The sequence below is a fragment of the Felis catus genome, chromosome D3, assembly GCF_018350175.1.
Source record: "Felis catus isolate Fca126 chromosome D3, F.catus_Fca126_mat1.0, whole genome shotgun sequence".
Classification (NCBI taxonomy): domain Eukaryota; kingdom Metazoa; phylum Chordata; class Mammalia; order Carnivora; family Felidae; genus Felis; species Felis catus.
In genome coordinates this window covers 76,710,794-76,733,365 of record NC_058379.1, presented here as the reverse complement: position 1 = coordinate 76,733,365, position 22,572 = coordinate 76,710,794, and the positions used below count along the sequence as shown (strand labels likewise).

The following is a 22,572-nucleotide window of genomic DNA, read 5'->3' as shown; positions in this document are numbered from 1 at the left end:
TCCAGGTCTTATTTTGCTGAAGCCTTCAACACCTGTCATCTGTGCACACGATTAACTACTTAGCTTTTACACGGAGTTCTAGATTGATGTAATTGTTTTCTAATGAGCCCATCTCACCAATAAAACTCTAAGCTGCTACAGAGGAAGGCCAGTGTCTTCCTTAGTAATTTACTAATTATCTCGGAGCCAGTCTTCTGACAGCCTCAGCCGTGGGAACCCAGCTGCAAAACCCAAATAAAGCGAGAAACAGCTTCTGATCTCTGAAACAGCAGCACTATCACCGGGCTCTTGGGCTCAGAGCTTCACTTACTCCAACACCATTCTGAACAAGCTTCATTATTTTGCCTCCCATTACAAAGATCAAGTTTCTAATCTCATTAAAGTGCAGTAAACAGCAGTGCTACTATAAAAATCTAAACACACCAATAAAAAGTATTCATTGATACAAATAGCAATTAAAAATCTCAGCCATTATAATTATCAGCCCAGTGAGCAACCAGTTCATCATTTAAAGCTCTTTTTTATCATTGCTTTAATTCTCTAGAAGGTACAAGAGGATGGCTTCAACAATTGGGGTAAAAAGGTCTATTCTGAGGCTCAAATCACAGGTTCTCACCCAATAAGAGGCATTTTTATTTTCTAAAACTAAAACTTTTCCAATTTTTACAAAAGCAATGTCGATTTTTTTTTTCAGTTCATTTATTTTGAGAGAGAGAGAGAGAGGGAGAGAGGGAGAGAGGGAGAGAGGGAGAGAGCGTGCGGGAGAGGGCAGAGAAAGAGGGAGATAGGGAATCCCAAGCAGGCTCCATGCTGTCTGTGCAGAGCCCGATGTGGGGCTTGAACCCATGAACTGTGAGATCATGACCTGAGCCGAAATCAGGAGTCAGATGCTTAACATACTGAGCCACACAGGTGCTCTGCAATGTAGATTCTTTACGGGAAAATTATACATACAAACACAGGCAAAGGAAGAAAACCTACACCTAGGAATCCCTTTCTCTAATGCTATATACATTAGCATGTTACCACCCTTTCAGATTGTCTACATTTCTGTTTATTTTTAGGTTTCTTACAAAAAGATGGGATCAGGGGCACCTAGGCGGCTCAGTCAGTTAAGCGCCTGACTTTGGCTCAAGTCATGATTTCACGGTTCATGAGTTCGAGCCCCTCATCAGGCTCTGTGCTGGCAGCTCAGAGCCTAGAACCTGCTTCAGATTCTGAATCTCCCTGTCTCTCTGCCCCTCCCCCACTCATACTAGGTCTCCCTCTCTCTCATAAATAAATAAATATTGAAGAAAAAAAAAAAGATGGGATCAAGGGCGTTTGACTCAGTGGGTTGAGCCTCCGACTCTTGATTTCAGCTCAGGTTGTGATCCCAGGGTTGTGGGATCGGCCGGCATTGGGCTCCATGCTCCTGGGCGTGGAACCTGCTTGGGATTCTCTCTCCCTCTGCCCCTCCCCTGCTGACACACAGGCTCTCTTAAAAAAAAAAGGGTGCTGGGGGGGGGGGGTCAAATTATACAAATCAACCTGCCACCTACTTTTTCACTAAATGGTATGCTTCCTTGTCATCACATATCTGTATCATTTTTAAGGGTTTCTTACTATTCCTTTTTAGAGACCTACCACAGATAAACTATTTTAGATTGTTTTAATGCTGTCTTATGATAGGCAATGCTTTGTAGGGGCCAAGGGCAGACTGCCCCAAAATATGGCACTTTAACATGAAGATTATTTTGAGTTAAAAAGCAACCAAAACCCAACATATTCAGGAAAAGTTCTTTACCTCCCCCCATACCTGTCTAAAAAGAATTTAGACAAAAGACCTGCTCTAGGAACAGAGCTATCACCATAGATAACATTATTCTGTGAACGAGGTTTGGTAGACAGGGAGCAAGGCCTATTTGATCAAATCCTGTGTCCCATTGTTTTTTTTTTTAATTTTTTAAAATATTTATTTATTTTTGAGAGAGAGAGAGAGTGTGTGAATGGGGGAGGAGCAGAGAGAGAGGGGGTGACATAATCTGAAGCAGGCTCCAGGCTCTGAGCTGTCAGCACACAGCCCAATGCAGGGCTCGAACTCACAAACCGTGAGATCATGACCTGAGCTGAAGTCAGAGGCTTAACCCACTGAGCCACCCTGGCATCCCTGTGCCCCACTGTTTCTAAGATGCCCAGCAAACATGTTTACCAAACATTTACTTTTTTTCATCTCGTTGGCGTTCCTTCCGTTTGAAGTCCCAGACCCCTATCCCCTATCTCCTTAGTTCAGAATGACACATAGACCTCATTGAGCCTGAATGCCTTTGGAATTTCCACGTCCATGTGAACTCCCTGTAAGTATGCTACTAAATTTGATTTTCTCCTATTAACCGGTCTCGTGTCAACTCGATTCTTCATCTGCCCACAAGGACCTTGAAGGGGACATGAAGTTTTTGCTCCTTGACATCTTCCTTATAGCCAACTCTTTGGATATATATATGTAAAGTGTATTTTATAAAACACATGCATTATACATATGTATCCTTAGAATATATATCTAAGGATATACTACATTCCTATTTCCTTAGGAGGAGTTCCTAATGAAGTATGTTAGCTAGATCATCAGGCATGTACACTTTTCTCTATGGCTGATAACATTCAATAATACACTTACTCAGAAAAATTTAGAGAATATAAAAAAAATTACCCCGATAGTAAAATATAAAAAAAAAACCTACCACCCCGATACGGTGTTAATATTTTGTTGTGAGCCCATTTCAACCAACCTTTCCTATGTGTATACGTTCTTCTTTTTCCCAATTTTAGGATAGTTTTGCCTAAATGAACACTTAGTTGGTTTTATTGCAGTTTTTAGAGAATTCCCTATGAAATATTCATGCATCTGCTTTCAATTTAATAGCTTGAATCCAAGCTTTCAATAAGTCCTATTATCGACCAAAAGAAAGCCAACCTCAAAGTAGGTGAGTAAATGCTTTATTCGTGGTCTTCCTGAGGACCGTGGCCCCGGAGACAGTATTTCAGATTGCCCTGAGAACTGCTCTGAAGGCTGATTACACACGCAAAAGGCGGAAACAGGTATACGTGCTTGTGAGCAGGTCTCCAAATATTTGCATGTTACAAGGTATAATTTGGTTGTAAATATTGAGGTTTACTGATTTCCACACAGGCATGTGAAAGACCCTCAGGTGATCTTAATACTTTTCTATCATTATCTGATTGTTCCAAAGTATTGCCTGCATGTTTCTGCTTCGCCGGTTTTCTGGCTCTTCTTGTTTCTGGTGTCACCTTGAGGTCACTTGAGAGGGTCACAGAAGGCTGACAGTCACCTACGGCAGTTCTAATGCACACGATCAAATTCAAGATCGTTCCGTTCTCTTGCGTGGCCCATAAGGACAGAGAGGGAGGCAGAAAGCAAGGACAGCACAAAGATGAGGAAACTGGAAAAGGCCAAGGAAAGAGAAGATGGAAAACTGCCCCTCCCGCTTCCCCTGGGTTGCCGGCTTCGCGCTGAATTATCGCTGCCTTGAAAGTCACACAGTCACCATTAGTTACGACCTATGGGGTTGATGTAAAGAAAAAAGCCAAAAACCCTGGCCAAAGAGATCACCCCAGGCTGACCAGAACGTGGTCAAGACCCTGGCCAGGGCTTGATAGCTCCTATTGCCTGAAGCGAGTAAGCATCAGGTTCAGGTATACCTGTCCTGAACTTGGCCAGCCAACTGCAGGGCCCAAAACTCAAACCAGTCCGGCTGACAGGTTCAATGTGTCCAGCGCTGATAGGCAGTTCCTATCATACTGATAGACATACCGATTCATTGTCTGCTCTGAGGTTCAATGCTTAGAAGTAGCTTTCTTCCCCTGGTTGTATAATTTCAACGACACCGGTGTAAAGGTCAAACCTGTGGTTTTGGTGTTGGTCAGAATGGAGGGAGAGACACATCCCAGAGCATTCCAGGGTTTGCGGCTCGGGTGGGGAACTAGCTGGAGGGTGCTGAACTTTTCAAGACAAAAGAGCCTGGTGCCTTTCAAACAGCAGGCTAGGCAGAGAGAAAGGCTTTATAAAGTCTAAAAATAGGCACCTGCAAGCAGAATGGTTTCTTTCCTGAGAACAATTTTAAAAATTCCCAGGAGGTGTCAGGTGTTGAGTAAATATCATAGGAGAATAAAGGCTTTCTGAGCTGAGCTGTAGGGGAATTGCAAAGCCTGGCGAGGGCTTCCTTCGCCTCCCCCGGTGCCCTGGACAGGTGACATGAAAAGTCTTTTGTTTGCATCCCTGCTGTATAACAAAGGGGCCTGGGAGAGAAGGTCAGGGCTTGGTTTCTGATGCAGGAGAGCAGTGCGGAGAAATAACTTAACTCCCCGCTTCTATCTGGCCACAACAGAGCGGCAGGCAGACTATTAGACCATGCCGCTGTTTTCATTAGAAGGACAATGAATGAATTAACCTATTCTCAACACTAACAACAAATAGAGGTAAATAAATACAGATAAGTTGGGGAATAATAAATACAGATTGCTATCCACAGTACAGGCTTAAGTGTGCATTAACTCAACTTCCAACATTCACAACAAAGTGCAGGAGGTCAGTAAGCCTGTCCAGCACCCTGTCCAGAAGTGTGATTGCTTGGAAGGTCAAGAGAAGACTATGGGATCAGGTTAGTGAAGACTGATGCGGAGAGGAGATACTATTCGCCCCCTGGGTTGGCCTGCCCATTGGATGCAGGTCCTAGTTCTGGTTGGACCATAACCCCCCCTCCCCCCCGCCAATGGCTCTTTGTCCCACTCTTTTTATTTTGAACTAGCTCATCGCCAAGGACCCATCTTTTATCCCTCAGAAGACATCTTAAAATCCCTACTATGCAGCTCTCTCTGGATTAAAGGAGTAGCAAAGATGCACCCAAGAAATCAAGCAGGCCTCACACACACACCCAACTCTTTAGAAAGCAGCAACGCGGCTGCCCTGAAACATCCCCTTCCTATTCTCTCTGCCAGAACTCAGACCAAAGATCAACGAGTCACACGTTGGGGTGCAGGGAGAGAGGGTTTTCTGATATGCTAATGTGGTTTCCCTCTCTGCTTCCAGAACAGAAATTCTGCTTCAGAGCAGAATTCTGCTTACAGAGCGTTTCATCATCTCTGAATATCACTAACGTACATTTCTAGCTCAAGTGTCTGGTGATGTGACTTTCATAACTAATCTTAAAGTGTACTTAAGAGGGGCGCCTGGGTGGCTCAGTCGGTTAAGCGTCCGACTTCAGCTCAGGTCACGATCTCGCGGTCCGTGAGTTCGAGCCCCGCGTCGGGCTCTGGGCTGATGGCTCGGAGCCTGGAGCCTGCTTCTGATTCTGTGTCTCCCTCTCTCTCTCTGCCCCTCCCCCGTTCATGCTCTCTCTCTGTCTCAAAAATAAATAAACGTTAAAAAAAAAAATTAAAAAAAAATGTACTTAAGAGAACACAGAAATCTCATGGCACACACGAAGGAAAACAAAAGTGGTCCCGCCTTCTGTACGTTACTCTGCTACGGAAAATACGAAGTACAATGTTCATTTGTAATGAAGTGACGGAACCCAGATCCTAATCACAGGTTTTTAATGTTGAATTTCTTATTTATTCCTTTTCTGATTTCCAAGAACCTGAAGAGAGGACGTTTCTTCCTTCCTAACCCTCCTTTCTCAAGCCCCCTACCGCTTGTGCAGCTCTCTGCTTCGTTCCTGCCCCCACCGCCCCCAGCTCCCCAATCTGGTGGGGCAACTCTTCTGAGGAATGCGCGCAAAAAGCCAATGGGCAGAAGATGAAAACAAACCAGTCCCAAAGTTCCTCCTGGGGTCTCAGGCCCTTCTAGAGCCACCTCATGGGAAACCAACTACTGCTGACCAATGAAGGCCCATCAGCCAGAGACAGGGAATGGGGTGCTTTCTAGAACCCTGAAGGCACCAGGCGCTCTGCCCGTCCTTCCTACATGGGGGGTGGGGGGTGGGACCCTGGCCACTGTCTGCTGCTTCAATTCTTCCCAAGCTGATCTCAGAGATCAGGCTCTTGCGTGAAGACAAGCCTGGCAGTGTGAGTGAGACTTCTCAGCTTGGAGGGAGAGCACCAGGGATCGGAGCCTTTTACTGCATGAAAACCATTCGTGCAACGTCATCGTTTTCTGGTGGTGTGAACCAATGGGTCCCAGCTCTGGCTGCTCATTCCAGTCACCAGGGGCAGGGGGCTGTAAACACTGCCCCCCCCCACCCCCAGATGCTTCCCAGGCAGGGAGGCCATCTCTACCAGCACACTCTGGTCCAGCCCCAGCTCCGCCATTTACCCGCTGTGCCCTCAGGCAAGGGGCCTCACCCCTTCTGATCCTCAGTGTTTCTCATGGCGGGGCGGGGCGGGGGGGGGGGGCAGATAACACCTCCTGAGACTGATGTGGTGATTATGATTTCACCTTAACATACAAAACTGCAGCGTCTCAAAAACACAGTAGGTCTCAAACTCCGCTGCTTCCTTTGAAAATGGTGGTTAACGCGGGACAAAGTTCTACTGGGGAACCTCAAGCGGAAAGGCAGGCGGGAGGGGCGGTGAGTCACAGAGCTGGAGCTTGTCTTTTAATGTAAATGAGAGAGTTGCGACCGGTCAACGCTACCGGTCAACAACGAGGACATTCCATTCCCCTGTCCACAGGTCAGGGGTGACCCAATAAAAGGCAAGCCCCAAACTTTGCCCAGGGTCGTCCTCTCTCTGCTGAGAACGAAAACTCAAGGCGGCCATCAAACAGAAAACCTGGCTGGGAATAGAACAAGCAGCGGAGGGGAGAGAGAAGGCGGGAGGAACAGAATCAATGCTGTTGTCCCAGCCCAGGATCCAGCTGGTGTCAGGAACGTTTCTGTTACTCCGCATCTTTTCTGACTGCATCAGCGGGGAACGCCTATTCTGTATGCCTTTCACTTCACACAGGTGCATGTGTGTCTGTTGCAGAAATGGACAGAATCGGGAAGGCTGGTCTCTGGGTGACAGGCATCGGTCATGTTGATACATTTTCCTAAACTGCTAGAGGCTCGACCACCCACATGTCCTCTAATGGTTTAAAGCTAGCCATTTGCTCACATCCCTGTCCACGTACCGCGCTATTGAATTTTTTCAAATTGAAGTTGACACACAGTGTTGGGTTAGTTTCAGGTGGATAACACAGCGATCCAACATCTTTATACGGTACTCAGAGCTCACCATCATCCGTGTACTTCCATCCATCACCACATATGTCATTACGGTATTATTTACTGACTACATGTGCTGTTAAAAATTTAATCTTTGGCAACATGATCTTTGAAAATGGTATTTCAGTGGGTTTTCTAATTTGCTGTTTCTTTTATTATCAGTGAGGTTAACTGTTGCCACGTTTCGTCACTGATATTCCCTTCTCCCTGAACTACCTGTACCCTCTGATCATTTTTCAATCAGCTTATTGGTCTTTCTATTGATTTGTAGGAGATCATTACACATTAAGGAAATTAGCTCTTTCTCTGTGATAGAAACTGGCATTTCCCCCAGTATGCCCCCTTTTGAACTTCAGGGCATGTTTTCTGCCATGCCTACATCTTTTGAGACAAATTTATCAATCTGGTTATTCCTACCTTCGCTCATTTTTTTGTCGAGACGAGACTGTAAACTTTTTTTAAAAACTCTTGAGGTTCGTGGACACTGTTCCTTTTTAATTTTTATTAAGTAATCTCTGCACCCAATGTGGAGCTCGAGCTCACAGCCCCGATGTCAATAGTCGCATGGCCCCCCGATCGAGCCAGCCAGGTACCCCGGACACTGTCAGTTTTAACATGTTGGTTGTAGGAAAGATACTAGGCGCTTTTTGAAATCTGGTTCCAGAGACCCTTGCTCACTCCGAGCTCAGTAGCAGAAACTCACAGGGAAGGAAGCCTCATCTGGGCCACAGATGCGTCTGATCTCACCCCACGTCCTGTCACAGTCAAGGCCTCCCTAACCTTTCCGGGGGCATCTCCCATGAACCTGTGCTCCTCGCTGAACCCCCACACTGCCCTCTAATGCAAGTACCTTGAGAACAACGGCCACCACTAAGGGCAACCAGTGATTGGCACCAACGGCACTAAATAAACCGTAAGCAAACATGGAACCCAGCCCTGTCTCTCCAGCAAGGTGCCCTTCGGGAGAAGGGTGAGCAGGGCTTGGCCAAAGAACACCTTCTTGTACTCAAAAAAAAAAAAAAAAAAAAAAAGACTCCACGAAAAACGTTTCTGGAATACACTATGTCACTCCTCCAGAGGCACTTTAAAAACTGACCCAGCTCCTCTAGGAAACTTCTTGAACCACCACCCCATGGGCCCAAGATCATCCTGGCAACACCTCCAGCAAGGCCCTCAGCTCCATATTCAAAACCCCCCTAGAAGGCTGCGAGTGAGAAACCAAGAGCAGGAAAGCCCTGTGAGAAGGGGAGCCAGCTAGGACACCTCAGGCCCTCCTTCCCACAGGAGGCCACTCCACAATATGGCAGCTCCTGAGACAACGGGGACACGCCTCCTCCTGACACACGATCCTGGAGGCCGCGACACACAGACCTACACGCGATCCTGGAGGCCGCGACACACAGACCTACCTCCTTTAGGCAGCTGTTGCTGCTTTTACAGCGAATGTCCTTCTATAAATGAACTTGGGATTTCTCTTGACATCGGAAGTTGACAGGAGTGAAAAGGGCTAAGGGTGGAAGTAAAATATTTTTCAAAAAAAAAAAAACAAAAAACAAAACACAACACACAAATTTTTAGATTAAAAGATGCTTTGGCGAGCCTAAGTGAGCCTAAGCAAAACTGAAGGAGTGATCTTAAAGGATGCCCGCAGGTACCAGGAACAGCCAGCTGTGGGTAACAGGCCCCTGAGCGCAGTAGAGAGACTCCACGCAAGCGGTCACCTGGAGAAGGTGCTGGATGGAGCAAGAGCTGCCAGCGAGGGGGCGTCCGGCAGGTGAGGAGCCGTGGCTCAGGGCACAGGCGATGGCACCCACCGGCCTAGAGCGCGCCGTAAGACGCTGCCGCCGATACGGGCCCACTCCCAACATAAGCACACCTGTCTGGGCACCTGCTGGAACCAAGGATGGCTGGCACGGTACAGGCGACCTCCATCTGGAGCGTTATTTATAACGAGGAGCACGGTCACGCAGTAAGCTTCCTCTGGCCAGGTCTCCCATGGCAGGGGCGGGGGGGGGGGGGGGTCCCGGCACGAAGGACAGGGGGACATCCTTCAAAGTGGCTTCCTCTGGGGCGCCTGGGTGGCGCAGTCGGTTAAGCGTCCGACTTCAGCTCAGGTCACGATCTCGCGGTCCGTGAGTTTGAGCCCCGCGTCAGGCTCTGGGCTGATGGCTCAGAGCCTGGAGCCTGTTTCCGATTCTGTGTCTCCCTCTCTCTCTGCCCCTCCCCCGTTCATGCTCTGTCTCTCTCTGTCCCAAAAATAAATAAAAGTTGAAAAAAAAAATTAAAAAAAAAAACCAAAGTGGCTTCCTCTGCAGCTGGCCCAAGACTCAACAGGTGGAAGGCATGGAATCCGAGCAAGCAGGGACCCTAACTAAGTTCTTCTCCTGAGTGCGTGGAACACTTAGGAGCTCAAAAAGTAACCAAAGACTCAAGGTCAGAGCTGCACATGTTCACCTGCGGCAATCAAGGCCACTGAAGTCACCTGGGCCCAAAGGACCTAGGAGGTCATGTTTCAAGCCAAGTCCTGTCTGCACTGGGGCCTGAGGGGGGGGGGGGGGGGCGGGATCTGCCCTTGAGCACAGCATCATCTTTATCTTTCCAGCATTCGCAAACTCCACCTGGCTGCAGAAAAGATCGACAGAGATACACAGGACGAGCTGCAAACCTTTCCACAGTGCACTGTGCACTTTACAGTTAATACAACCGCACAGCGTGAATCTGTGCCCCCCTGTGACACACACGCACAAAAAATTTCACAGGGTGGGAGGAGGGGCGGTTGCTATGCTCAAACTGCCACAGTTGGTCCGTCGTGGGGGCGGGGTTCGGGAGGCCCAACAAAAAGGGCTTTTATTTCCTGCCTCTTGCAGTTGCACTGAGATTTCCACAATAAACATGCATCATTTTCCGGATCACTTAAACATGCAAATTTAAAAGTAAACAAAAGCGCTCACATCAGCCTTTCTCATTATTATACTGAAAATGACCTCTGATGTGCTGCCCATGCGCAGTGCTGGGTTTCTTTTTGGGGGGGGGGGGTACAGAGGGAACACAATAGGCCCATCTCTTCAACGGACTCTCAAGCTGTTCTCTTCGATACGGACGTTCTTAATATTTCCACCCGATGTCAGGCCCTCACAGTCCGTATAACCTCCTCGAGGCACGGCCACACTTCCTTTGCCATCCTGTTAGTGGGGACAGTCTGGTATACTCTGAGATCCGAGCCTCAGAGTCTCCACAAATGCCCAAGAGGATACAATGAAGCAAGAGAAAGGCCGGAGGGAAAGCTGGGCGAGGGCGTGAACCGTGGGGACGAAAGCGTCCCTGGTGATAACCATGGTCAACGTCATCAGGTCTGCTGACCATCTCTCTCTCTCTCTCTCTGTAACCTGGGGAGCTGCCATCATGTTTCTCGGGCTTTCTACCCCTAAGGTGGTGAGGAAGTACCAGTCCCTTTCAATAGCATCTTCTTCTCAGCGGAGAGGGTTTTTGGATTCCTGGTTTCTTCACCTGCCCGCTTCCGAGGCTGGTTTTGTTCAGGGGGAGGTGCCCAGAAAAAACAGTAGGGCCTTGTGTTTGTAGAATACAAATTATCAGGGACTGTCACATGAAAACGCGATCTCACAGGGACAGTCCTAACAGCTCCGAGAATGAATCTCAAGGTCTTCAACTGAGAAGAAGATAAACAATTTTAAAATCCTCTCAAACTGACATTTTTCTCCCTAACTTTTGTCCCTGGTGGCTCCCATTTCTTCTGTCCCACTGAGAGCATCAACAGCTTTCCTCTGGCTTTTGTTTCCTGCCAGTTGGCTGCAGACCTTAAGAAACGGCAAAGGCAGAGAAGAATGTTACCGCAAAATGAGTAGAGAAATGACTTACGCACGCCATTTTCCTCTGTGGGTGTCTGAACCCCCCTGACTCTGTTTAAGTAAGTCCTTTGCTGAAACGTGGGCAGACTGCCCACGACAACTTTAGACTCTTTCCCCTGCCCCTGACAGAATTTTTTTAATTTTTTTAACATTTATTTATTTTTGAGACAGAGAGAGACAGAGCATGAACGGGGGAGGGGCAGAGAGAGAGGGAGACACAGAATCGGAAGCAGGCTCCAGGCTCTGAGCGGTCAGCACAGAGCCCGACGCGGGGCTCGAACTCATGAACTGCGAGATCATGACCTGAGTGGAAGTCGGCCGCTTAACCGACTGAGCCACCCAGGTGCCCCGCCCCTGACAGAATCTTATCAAAACATAAACACACACACACAAACACAAAACAAAAACAAAAACCTCCAAGCATACCTGAGTGCAAATGTGTCAATTTTGCATTTAAAAAAATATTTTCAAGTGCCGTTCCTGTTCTTTCGGGGTTATTACCAATCTGAAAACTAATGCTGTACGGTGCATCATTACAAATTTAGTCCTGGGGGGGGGGGGGTGGTACCTGGGTGGCTCAGTCAGTTGAGCGTCCAACTCTGGCTCAGGCTGTGATCTCACGGTTCCCGAGTTCAAGCCCCATGTTGGGTTCTGCAGTGACAATGTGGAGCCTGCTTGGGGTTCTCTCTCTCCCCCTCTCTCTCTCTGCCCCTCCCCTGCTTGCTCACTCACTCTCTCTCAAAATAAATAAATAAACTTTAAAAAATTAGGTCCAGAAGAGAGGAAAAGAGGAAATTAGCTCCAGAACAAGAAAAAAAAATTTAACCTCTCTCATGTTTTCTGAATGTGTTTTTCATGTCATGAGTTGCTCTAGTAACTTCTCTGTAGTGCTAAAAACTTCTAAACAACCTCCAAATTATATTGCAAAGTGTGTTTTTCTCAGTTCCAAAGCCAAATACAAATATTTTTGAGATGATCTATACCTGTTTCCCATTATTAACATGGATATAGGTACCATGTAAAATAATTTTTCTAGGGGCGCCTGGGTGGCTCAGTCGGTTGAGCGTCCGACTTCCGCTCGGGTCATGATCTCACAGCTCGTGAGTTCGAGCCCCACGTCGGGCTCTGTGCCGACAGCTCGAAGCCTGGAGCCTGCTTTGGATTCTCTGTCTCCCTCTCTCTCTGCCCCTAACCCACTCGCATTCTCTCTCTCTCTCTCAAAAAATAAATGAACGTTAAAAAAATTTTTTTAATAAAATAATTTTTCTATATTAACAATGTCAGCCTGGAAATCCCTTTCTCATTTATTTTTGAAAGACAGCAAGCACACACGTGTGTCCAAGGATGGGGGCGAGGGGCAGAGAGAGAGGGAAAGGGAGAATCCCAAGCAGGCTCCACGCTGTCAGCACAGAGCCCAGTGCGGGGTTCCAACACAGAAACTGTGAGATCTTGACCTGAGCCGAAATCAAGAGTCGGACGCGTAACCTACTGAACCACCCAGGCGCCCCCTGGAAATTCCTTTCTTAAAGAAAACAGAGTGCTGAAGTTCTGATCCTTCAAAGTGTGAAGCTAAAAATGCGTTATAATTCATTTTCTCTATGAATGCTGTCTATTCCATAGTGGAATACAGTACCCCTCACTGGAAGAATTTCCTTTCTTCCCAGTATCAGTTATTTATTCCTTTGCAATTTGTAGCATTTTATTTTGATGATGCTACAAGTTTAGGAAATTATTTAGCAAGGAAAGGGAAAAGGGGGATATAAAGTTAAAGCGGGAAATGCTACTCAATTGCCTACTTTAAAACTATGTAAAAAGTCGGAATTGCTTAAAGTGAAATCATCCTTTCCTGTGTGTCACTATTTGAGAATGACTTCAATACCTGCTAAAGCAAAGATGTGAGTTAATTTCAAAAATCAGACAATTCTGATTTAAAAATCAGAAAATTATCTCAAAAATAAATAAAAATGTTTAAATAAATAAAATAAATAAAAATCAGAAAATTTAAAAGAACACCAAAGGGGTGCCTGAGTGGCTCAGTTGGTTAAGTGTCGGACTTCGGCTCAGATGATGATCTTACAGTTCGTGGGTTCGAGCCCCACATCGGGCTCTGCCGACAGATCGGAGCCTACAGCCTGCTTCGGATTCTGTGTCTCCCTCTGGCTCTGTCCTTCCCCCGCGCTGGCTCTGTCTCTCTCAAAAATAAATAAACGTTTAAAAAATTTTAAAAGAAAAAGAACTCCAAAGGATTATCAGATGTGAATACCATTTTTACAGTCCAGAATGAAAATGCACCTGAAGATATGGCCAGCAGAGGGAGCTCTAACTCCCCAATACATCCCTGTGGACACAGGAAGAGCCCTCCATGTAGCCTGTCACGGTCAGGGATGCTCACGGTTCGTGTCCTCCAGTGAACTTCACGTGGACCGAGGAGTTAAGGATGAGGAATTCCTTAAAGTCTAAAGCATTTGTAGCCACTTTAAAGTAAGAAGGAGCTAGATATAACATATGTGTGCTAGTTGAGAATTTTTAGATTCGTAAAATTTCATACTGTAAATCTGCATACTGTAAAGAAAGAGGACCTTAAAAATACAGACAGAATAAGATAAACAAGAGGTGAAATGAGAGGGTAGGGGAAATACGGGTGTGTATAAACCACCCAGAGAATACACAAGCAGGAAAAATAAACTCAGCCTAGTGGCAGGGAGGGTGCCAAGAGCCAAGGGGCTGAGAGCAACGTGCAACAGTTTGCCAAGTGCATGCGGAGAGGAGGTAATGGCAGTCATGGATTTGGCGGCCCTGGGCCACTGTGGGACCACAGCAGGGTACAGAGGTAAAGGTCCAGAGGAAAGTCCCAACACCACATGCTCAGTGCACCCGTGGGCAGCTGCACAGGGTGAGTAAGCAAAGCCAAGAGCCACCAGATCTGACCCAAGTGGGCAGAGGCAGGGAAAGCTGCCTGGGGGTGAGCTCACGGGGTCGGGGGTGGGGGTGGGGGGGGGCTCTGGTGTGAAGGACAAGAACAAGTCAGCTGTGCAAAAGAGGGAGAAGGTGGTCGTTCTGGGCACCAGCAAAGGCACAGAGGAGGAGGAGTGTGGCCTTTGAGGGCAACTACAGGACTCAGCACGGCTGCTTGGGAAGGTCAAGGCCAAGAGATGCGCTGGAGAGGCACACAGAGAGTGCTTCTGTCAAGGTCAAGCAGCTGGGACCTTAATCCACAGCAATGACTGATCACCGAAGGGTTCTGCCAGGGGCAGAATGAATTCTGCGTACGGGAGGGGGGATGGGAGGAAGCGGGCAGATGTGAACACCACTGGGGAAGTCCCCTACCCAACCACTGAGACCAGGCTGGGGACGGCGGGGAGGCAGGAGAACCAGGGACACGTCCCAGCTCCCTAGCTCCGATGCTTAGGGAATCGGTGGAGCCACCAGCTAAGACAGATCGTTCCAGACCAAGAACAATTTCAAATATAATACTTTGACATTCCAGGCCGAGAAGCAGCGTCAGGGCAAACAAAAGGTCCTGACTTACACGGCCTCACCAGTCACTCAAATCTGATTTCTAGGACAAGATGGTTTGACTCTACTAAATAACCAAATAAAATCATGCTACGAGGAGCCAGGAATCCATTCTGGAAGAAAGGAATTTGTAAATTGCTCTTTTTTACGGTCTCGACTGTCTAGATACAATTTAAAATCACTTCAACAAAATTGAAACCGCTGTTCACAATGAACTCCCACGAGTCCACAAGTCAGAGATGGAGAATATACACACCCAACACTACCATTTTCTCACTAGCAAAAAAAAAAAAAAAAAAAAAAAGAAGAAGAAGAAGAAAAAAGAAAGAAGAAACTGTGATAAAGTGTTAAGATTCACCCCATTTTGGGGGCGCCTGGGTGGCGCAGTCGGTTGAGCGTCCGACTTCAGCCAGGTCACCATCTCGCGGTCCGGGAGTTCGAGCCCCGTGTCGGGCTCTGGGCTGATGGCTCAGAGCCTGGAGCCTGTTTCCGATTCTGTGTCTCCCTCTCTCTCTGCCCCTCCCCCGTTCATGCTCGGTCTCTCTCTGTCTCAAAAATAAAATAAAACGTTGAAAACAAATTAAAAAAAAAAAATTCACCCCATTTTGATTTCCCAACCAGTTGCCTCCAAACTTGAAATGTAGCATTTCTTTCAAATGCTTCTCTATTTTCTGACCATGAATGCTTCATTTCAAGCATCTAAAAATAACAGGCTTGAAACAATAATCAGTCCTTCAAAAGGGAAGCACAACAGTGTACCTCGAACAAGGAAGGGAAGAAATGCAAACCACCCTTGAAACATTCGCTACCTGTTCCTGTCCGCACGCCAGAAGGAATGCTGGGACACGCTCATTAAGGGGCAAGGCATAGTTTATATCACTTGTGTTGATAATATACAGTAGAAATGCCAGTTCTTTTAATAATTTACTGAGGAGTTACGCACTGCAGATTCCTTATTAAACATTACTTGCGCTAAGGTCCTAAGTCTAAAAAATATTCCGGGGAAGAAGAGGCAGTATTTTTATTGCAATATGCTAATTGAAATTATGTGACTGCATATTTGCTTGATATAAACTCAACTTCATTTTTCACGTATGTATATACAAAGCAGTAAGAATCATTTTCTCTAGGACAAAAAAAAAACATTTTTACAATTGTAGTCACGTGTAGATTTCAAAATCCACAGTGTCTCTCTAAAAAGTTCCATAAGCTATATTGTACGCATGCTTCCCCTTGAAGAGAGGAGAAAAACAAAAACAAAAACAAAAACTCCTGCTATATCTAGAAACCCCCACTCCTCCACGCCCAAGAAGTCAATACTGGCTCAATTCCTGTCTGTCGCTGACTAACCAGCAGCTCTCTGTAACAGTTTAATCTGAAAATCATGACCAAATAACACTGGCACTCCCAGTTCTAAATATATATATATTGTAGAGAATCAATAGCTTATGCTCTCAGGGGTTGGCAAACTGGGGCCCGTGGGCCACTGGCAGGCAGCCACGCCCATCCTATACTCTGTGCTATCTCAGGGACAGAAAGTCCTACTGAGCCTAAGCTTTTTTCTATCTGGCCCTTTGCAGAAAAAGGGTGCCAGCCCCCAATCTAGATAACCACCTACAGTACTTCGAGAAGGCTCTACTTCCCACGTAAGAACCTGCCAGCTCACATGTGTCCCCCATCTTAAAAATCTTACCTTCCAGGTCCGCCCCCCTCGACAAATGTTTCTATAATAAGGAGAAATAATTTTATGAAATCTAAGACAATGTTTCTTAGAAGATGAAGTATTACAACACAGGAGATTTGGATCTGAGAAATCTAACACTTGGGGATTCCAGAGAGATGTATCCATTGTTTAAAGCATAACTCTTAGGGGCGCCTGGGTGGCGCAGTCAGTTGAGCGTCCGACTTCAGCCAGGTCACGATCTCGCGGTCCGTGAGTTCGAGCCCCGCGTCAGGCTCTGGGCTGATGGCTCAGAGCCTGGAGCCTGTTTCCGATTCTGTGTCTCCCTCTCTCTCTGCCCCTCCCCCGTTCATGCTCTGTCTCTCTCTGTCCCAAAAATAAATAATAAACGTTGAAGGAAAAAAAAAAAAAAAAGCATAACTCTTAGGTATCATACCAGAGTATTTTCACCTTCAGTAACAGCATTTTTGTCAACGAAGATGCAGAGTGGGCCTGGAGACCACTGTTCTCAGGCCTCTCCGAGGCCCAGCCACCGAGAATGGGTTGGCCAGCCGCCTTCTCTGCCTAGAACATGGGAACCACTGACTGACAGAGGAACCTCTCCCACTCGTTTGGTGAGGCAATGGTAGTGGAGACCCTCGGCCATCCCAACGCCGGACCTCCCCTCACACGGTACCTTCTGTTTTCCGAAGGCCTGGCTGCTAAGTTCAACTCTTGAAAAATATGTATTTTCTTCACTGTTTTACACATTCAGGACTGCTTTCGTTTCCGACTCACGTTGGCACATTGCCTTCCTTATACTTTAGCTTCTTACACTCTCTCCTACCTCCCCCCCAAAAAGGAAAACGGTGAGACAAATCTAGAATGCCTTGGGATAAAGCAAGGGTGAAGGAACCGGGTGAGGGCAGAAGGCACGCGAAGAGGAAGGAGTGAGGAGGGGTGGGCTGCTGGGAGGAGGAGCGAGGAAGGGGCAGCCCCCCCCCCCAACACACCCACATCCGCAGACATCACTTCACCAATCCCCGGAGGCGCCCCCTGCGATTACATCGGCTGATCAAAACACTGCCCCTGGCTCTTCAGTCAGTTTTCTCAGGCTCCACTCTGACCAGATGAATAAAATTGATCAAGCCTCTACTCTGTGCTGCGTGCCCCTCATCTTCCTGAAACACGTCCAATTTTCTGCCTTATGCAGACTCAGTGACCAGACAGCATCAGTCTGGACTCCGACAGCAACGAGGGCAAGGTGTCCTGCAACTTTCCCTCGCACTCTGTCGGACCTTTGGGCAGAGCAAAGTCTCCTTTGACGGGACTAACATATTCGCGGGTCAGGAGTGAAGGCGGGGCCGTCTGGGTGGCTCAGCTGGTTAAGCATCTGACTCAATTCCCACTCAGGTCATGATGCGGCAGTTTGTGAGTTCGAGCCTGGCGTCAGGCTCGGCACTGACAGCCAGGAGCCTGCTTGAGATTCTCTCTCTTTCTGCCCCTCCCCTGCTCGCGCTCTTTCTCGAAATAAATTGATAAATTAAAAAAAAAAAAAAAAAGAGTGAAGGCCAAGCAGGAAATGCTGAATGAGAGATCCACACGAACACATCAGAGAATGGTACGTAAGTGTGGCCCGTCGGGTTCGCTCCTCCGTTTACCAGAACTGGGGTGACACAAAGACCAGTTTATACAGATAGCGTTTTAAATTATCGAAGACGTTCCCTGCACAGCACGGCCTTTTCGGTGATTCGAGATCATTCTAAATAATATTATGACACTGGCTGCGGCAGAGCAAGCCTTAGGGCCTAACGCAGAACACACACAGGCCGGCCCTGCACGCCGACCCATTTGCCACTTCTGACGTTTCCCTCTGGGGAACCGCGTGGCCCGAACGGCGTGCGGGCCACCCCTGACATACTTCATAGGGACGTCGCGTATATCCGTGCGCTCGGGAGACCAGGAGGTAAACCCGGACACACGGAGAGCTGTGTCCTTGTCACAGGGCAAGAGGAGGTTTTTTTGTGGGGGAGGGGGAGGGGGAGATCCCGGCAAGTCCCATCAGGGTTCTGGGGTGGTCGGGCGGGACATTCTCTGCGGCTCTCACAAGAGTAACCGTGTGAGCTCTTAGGTGCAGGGGTTTTAAGGCAAATACTTTACGGCCCAGAGGCCGTTAGTGTTGACGCTGTGATTCTCAGAGGTGCCCCAGAGAGCTAAGGCTGCTCAAACAACAGGCCCGGGGATGAGGCGCATTTCCACCGCACCCGCGCATCACAGACACGGTCTCCGCACAGCGTCAGGTGCCCTGTACCCACCTAAGGAGGTGCGTGTGCCACGGGGGAAGGGTGGGGGGACAACCAGCTTTACGTGCTCCAGACCAGCAGCGCGGGGGTCAAAACCAAGCACGGGCCCGTCCCTCAAGGGCCCTCGCTATGCCAGTGGAGGCGGCCAGCTGCACAGAATACGACAGATGTGGGCTCCTTGGGGGGCCGAAAGGTCACGGCCCCATTTAAGAGTGTATCCAGCAGATGGCTCCAGCTGTGCCACCTCGTGTTGTCTAGACTGCCGAGATTTTCCAGAAACCTTGGCAATCTGGATTTTTGATACGAAATCTCCCAAATGCTGGCTCGGGATTTTTACTCGCCTTTAGTGTTCCCTGGACCCTTCATAAGCGCATGTGTGAGTTCAGTCTAGTCCACAGGGACCAACAGTTGGCCAGTTCTGGCCTAATGATGTTCTAGAAGTCCTTCCGGTATATCGAGGGGGCTCTCAAGGTACCTGGAGCCTCAGGGTCTCCCCACTGAGTAAAATGAAACTTATTTTGTACAAGGTTTAAAAAAAAAAAAAGGCAAAAAAAAAATCCTAATTATTTGGAGAGAAGGTGAATTAATAGCTAAAATTTACATGTATACAGTGTATAAGCCGAAACATCGCTCACCCATTTCTTGCCGGTCACCTGGGGGGAAAAGTAGTGACAGTGGACGAAACAGACTGGCCCCACATTAAACCCGGGTTCCTTTTTATTTTAGCACCACTGGTTATAGGACAACCAGATGCCGTGTTCCTCCTCAGCAGACAACATCCCATTGCCGTCCCCAGTGTGGACACCGAATTTGATCAAGCCTTTCCATGCAACTGCTCATATACAGGAAACCCAGGAGAAGGAAACTAAATGCTACAACAGGAAACAATCAAATGTGATGAGACAACCAGCTGACGATTTCAGGTTCATTTAAAAACGGAAAAGGGGAAAAGGATACTATAGGAACCGGATTTTAAGAGACCTAACAACTGAACGCAACGCACAGTTCTCCGTTGAATTCTGCTCTCAAACGGCCCAGTGGTAAAAGGCATTGTAGGGACAGCTGGGGGGATTCAGGGAATGGAAAAGGTGACAAGAGTCCTTTAGGCAATTATTGGTAATTTTGTGAAAATTGCATCGTGGCTATGAAGGAATACGCTGCTTTCTTCGAGATGCAGGCTGATGTATTTAGGGGCTGGATGTCATGATGTCTAGAATTCACTTTTGGATGCTTCGATTAAAACAAATTGATGGGGCCCATGTAGCCAAATGTTAACAACTTAAATACAGATAACTGAGGCGAGGTGGCGTCACAGAGCTATCACACCGTGGCAGTAAGTCCCCATCAGTCTCAGTCACTAGCAGACAAGGATTTTTTGCCGCATCTCTCCAATGCCCTTGGGTTCGCGTGTGTTCTACGTTTTGAGTCAAAAGAAGAAAATGACCGCAAACCTCCACAGGTATAACTTGACGTTAAGAGTTCCATGCACAAAATACAGAAACGAGAGTCTCGAAATCTCCCGTAGGAAATTCTACAGTGAGTTTGTCTTAGCCAGCATAGCTCAATTTTAAGGATCCACTTTACGGTTTTAGATGATTCTAAGTAACCTCAAACGAAGACTGATCACAACCAAGGAGGAAAAGGGGGAAGGTGGACCTAAAACTTGTATTAAAATGACCCTATTCAGTTACTACTTAAGCCTATGACAAAAAGTTAGAGAGCCTGAGATACAAGCTTACCTGAAGAATACAGTTTGAAACTTACAAATATTCTAAGTTTAAAACAAAACAAAACCAAACAAAACCTTAAGATCTTACTTAGCAAAGCGCATCTCTTCTACATCAAATTACCTTACGGCATTCACTTAACAATTCTAAGAGCTTGGTCAGCCGCTATCAAATACAATGGGCAGTTCTTGCAATCTGCCCTTAGGAAGTATTCAGCCAATCGATTTCAGATTTTAGACAGACCCGAACCGTCATCTAGTCCAATGGCTCATCCAGTGGCTCAACTTTTGTCATTCGTCAGGAAGAGTATTAACCTGCCATCAGAAAGAGCAGTCAAATCTGATAAATCTGGACAGACAGGGGTGGGGCCGAAGTAAGGGGCAAACCGGACCAGACAGGTTGGCATGAGCCGTCACAAAAGGACCTGAATCCTACACCTTAACGGGAGCCTGGGACTTTATTCCACAGGCAACCGCAGATCAAACCATGCAAGGAGAGGAGTTATCAGCATTGGATTTCCAATGCACATCTTGAGGTATTCCCCGTAATTCCTTTTACCCCGCTGCTAAGAAACAATGCTGCCTCTTTTCATATAAAAGGTAAAAATTCCAGGCTCGGGTGCGTCTGGCTCTTCTAAGATTTGAAGCCTCATCGCACTACCAATTTTTAACCTCAGATCCTCTGAACAGTCTGAGAAATGCAATCTGAATCCATTTCATTTTTTTTTTTTTTTTTTTTTATGCAGGGCTTTGGTAAAAAACAAAACAAAAACAATCAAAATGAACGTCGCTGACAGTTTCCAAACCCAACCTCTTCCCCTTCCAAACTATGTAACATGTATGGGAAAGAGTGAGAGCAGCGGACATTGGTGACGTAAGAGCGCAGTTTACTGGTCAGCGTGCAAGTCTTTCAGTTAAAAGGCAATCTGCCCAGTCTTGTTCTTGGGGTTCTGGAGGGTCAGCAATCAAAGGGAGAGGTCTCAGTCTCCTGCGAGTTTCTAATCTAGTAAGACACAGACAAGTCAAATATTAGAGCGTTCACACAGGCACAAGGGCAACCACTCGGTGCGACTCCATGGTCAGGTGAGAAGGGGCCCGCAGGTGAGATGTGCTTCCCTCCCACACCACCAGCGACTGGGCAGGTGTCAGCGCGTGTGCGCGAGGTTGGCGTGACGGCTCAGATAGCTAACCCTCCATTAGTCATCTGAGGCACACAGAAGCATGGGGATGTTTTGAAAAAGATTTCATGAGGGGCGCCTGGGTGGTTCAGTCGGTTGAGTGCCGACTTCGGCTCAGGTGATGATCTCGCGGTCTGTGAGTCCGAGCCCCGCGTCGGGCTCCGTGCTGTCAGCTCGGAGCCTGGAGCCTGCTTCCGCTTCTGTGTCTCCCCCTCTCTCTGCCCCTCCCCTGCTCATGCTCTGTCTCTCTCTCTCTCTGTCAAAAATAAATTAACACTTAAAAGAATTTTTTTTTAAAGATTTCACAGATATTATCCTTGCATCAACTTTATGTATTTTTAACAACTTCTCTAGTTGCTACTGTAGTTAACTTCACGGGATGGGAAAAACTAAAAACGGACATGAAGATAGGACGGGAAATAAAGAGGTTTGCCCACCAATGGCAGGGAAGGGCTTGTGCTGGGCGAGCAGGAAGATGAGGTGAGCTGGACAGAACGAGGTCTTGTTACAATAGTCACCAGTGTCACACTGAGGTCCTGAGGCCAGAAGGTGACTGTGGGCAACAAACAGGGGGGCTGACAGGATGAAATGAAATTTTTTTTTTAATAAATTTCTTTTTTTTTCTTTTTTAAGTTTATTTGAGAGAGAGAGAAAGAGAGCACACTGGGGAGGGGCAGAGAGGCAGAGAGAATCCCAAGCAGTCCCCACACTGTCAGCGCAGCGCCTGACGCAGGGCTCAAACTCACGAACCATGAGATCATGACCTGAGCCGAAACCAAGAGTCGGACGCTTAACCGACTGAGCCACCCAGGTGCCCCTGAAATGAATGTTCTAACGCGAGGACTCTGGCCACAATTAACTGTCCCCAGAAGCCACCACAGCCCCCATGGCTCAACCTCACAGGGTCCCCATCGTGAACAGAGCAGGGGGCAGGGGGCCTGTTCCAGCACTACAGGCACGTGAGACCTGGGCAAGCAGTAACCTTTCTGGATAAAGTCGTGTCAACCACAGAACAGACAAGTCGCACTGGAACGTCTCTAGTGTCTCCTCTGTCTGAAGTTCCAAAGGTCTTTGTTCCCCCAAATCTGGTTCAAATCCCAGGTCTAAATGGCTCTAACCTC

General features: G+C 47.5%; 1 protein-coding gene across 3 annotated transcripts in view; it reads right to left on the bottom strand.

Moving 5' to 3' along the window:
* NEDD4L (NEDD4 like E3 ubiquitin protein ligase) overlaps positions 1-22,572 on the bottom strand; it is a 346,987-nt gene that overhangs the window by 214,007 nt on the left and 110,408 nt on the right. The gene's annotated exons all lie outside the window — the stretch shown is intronic.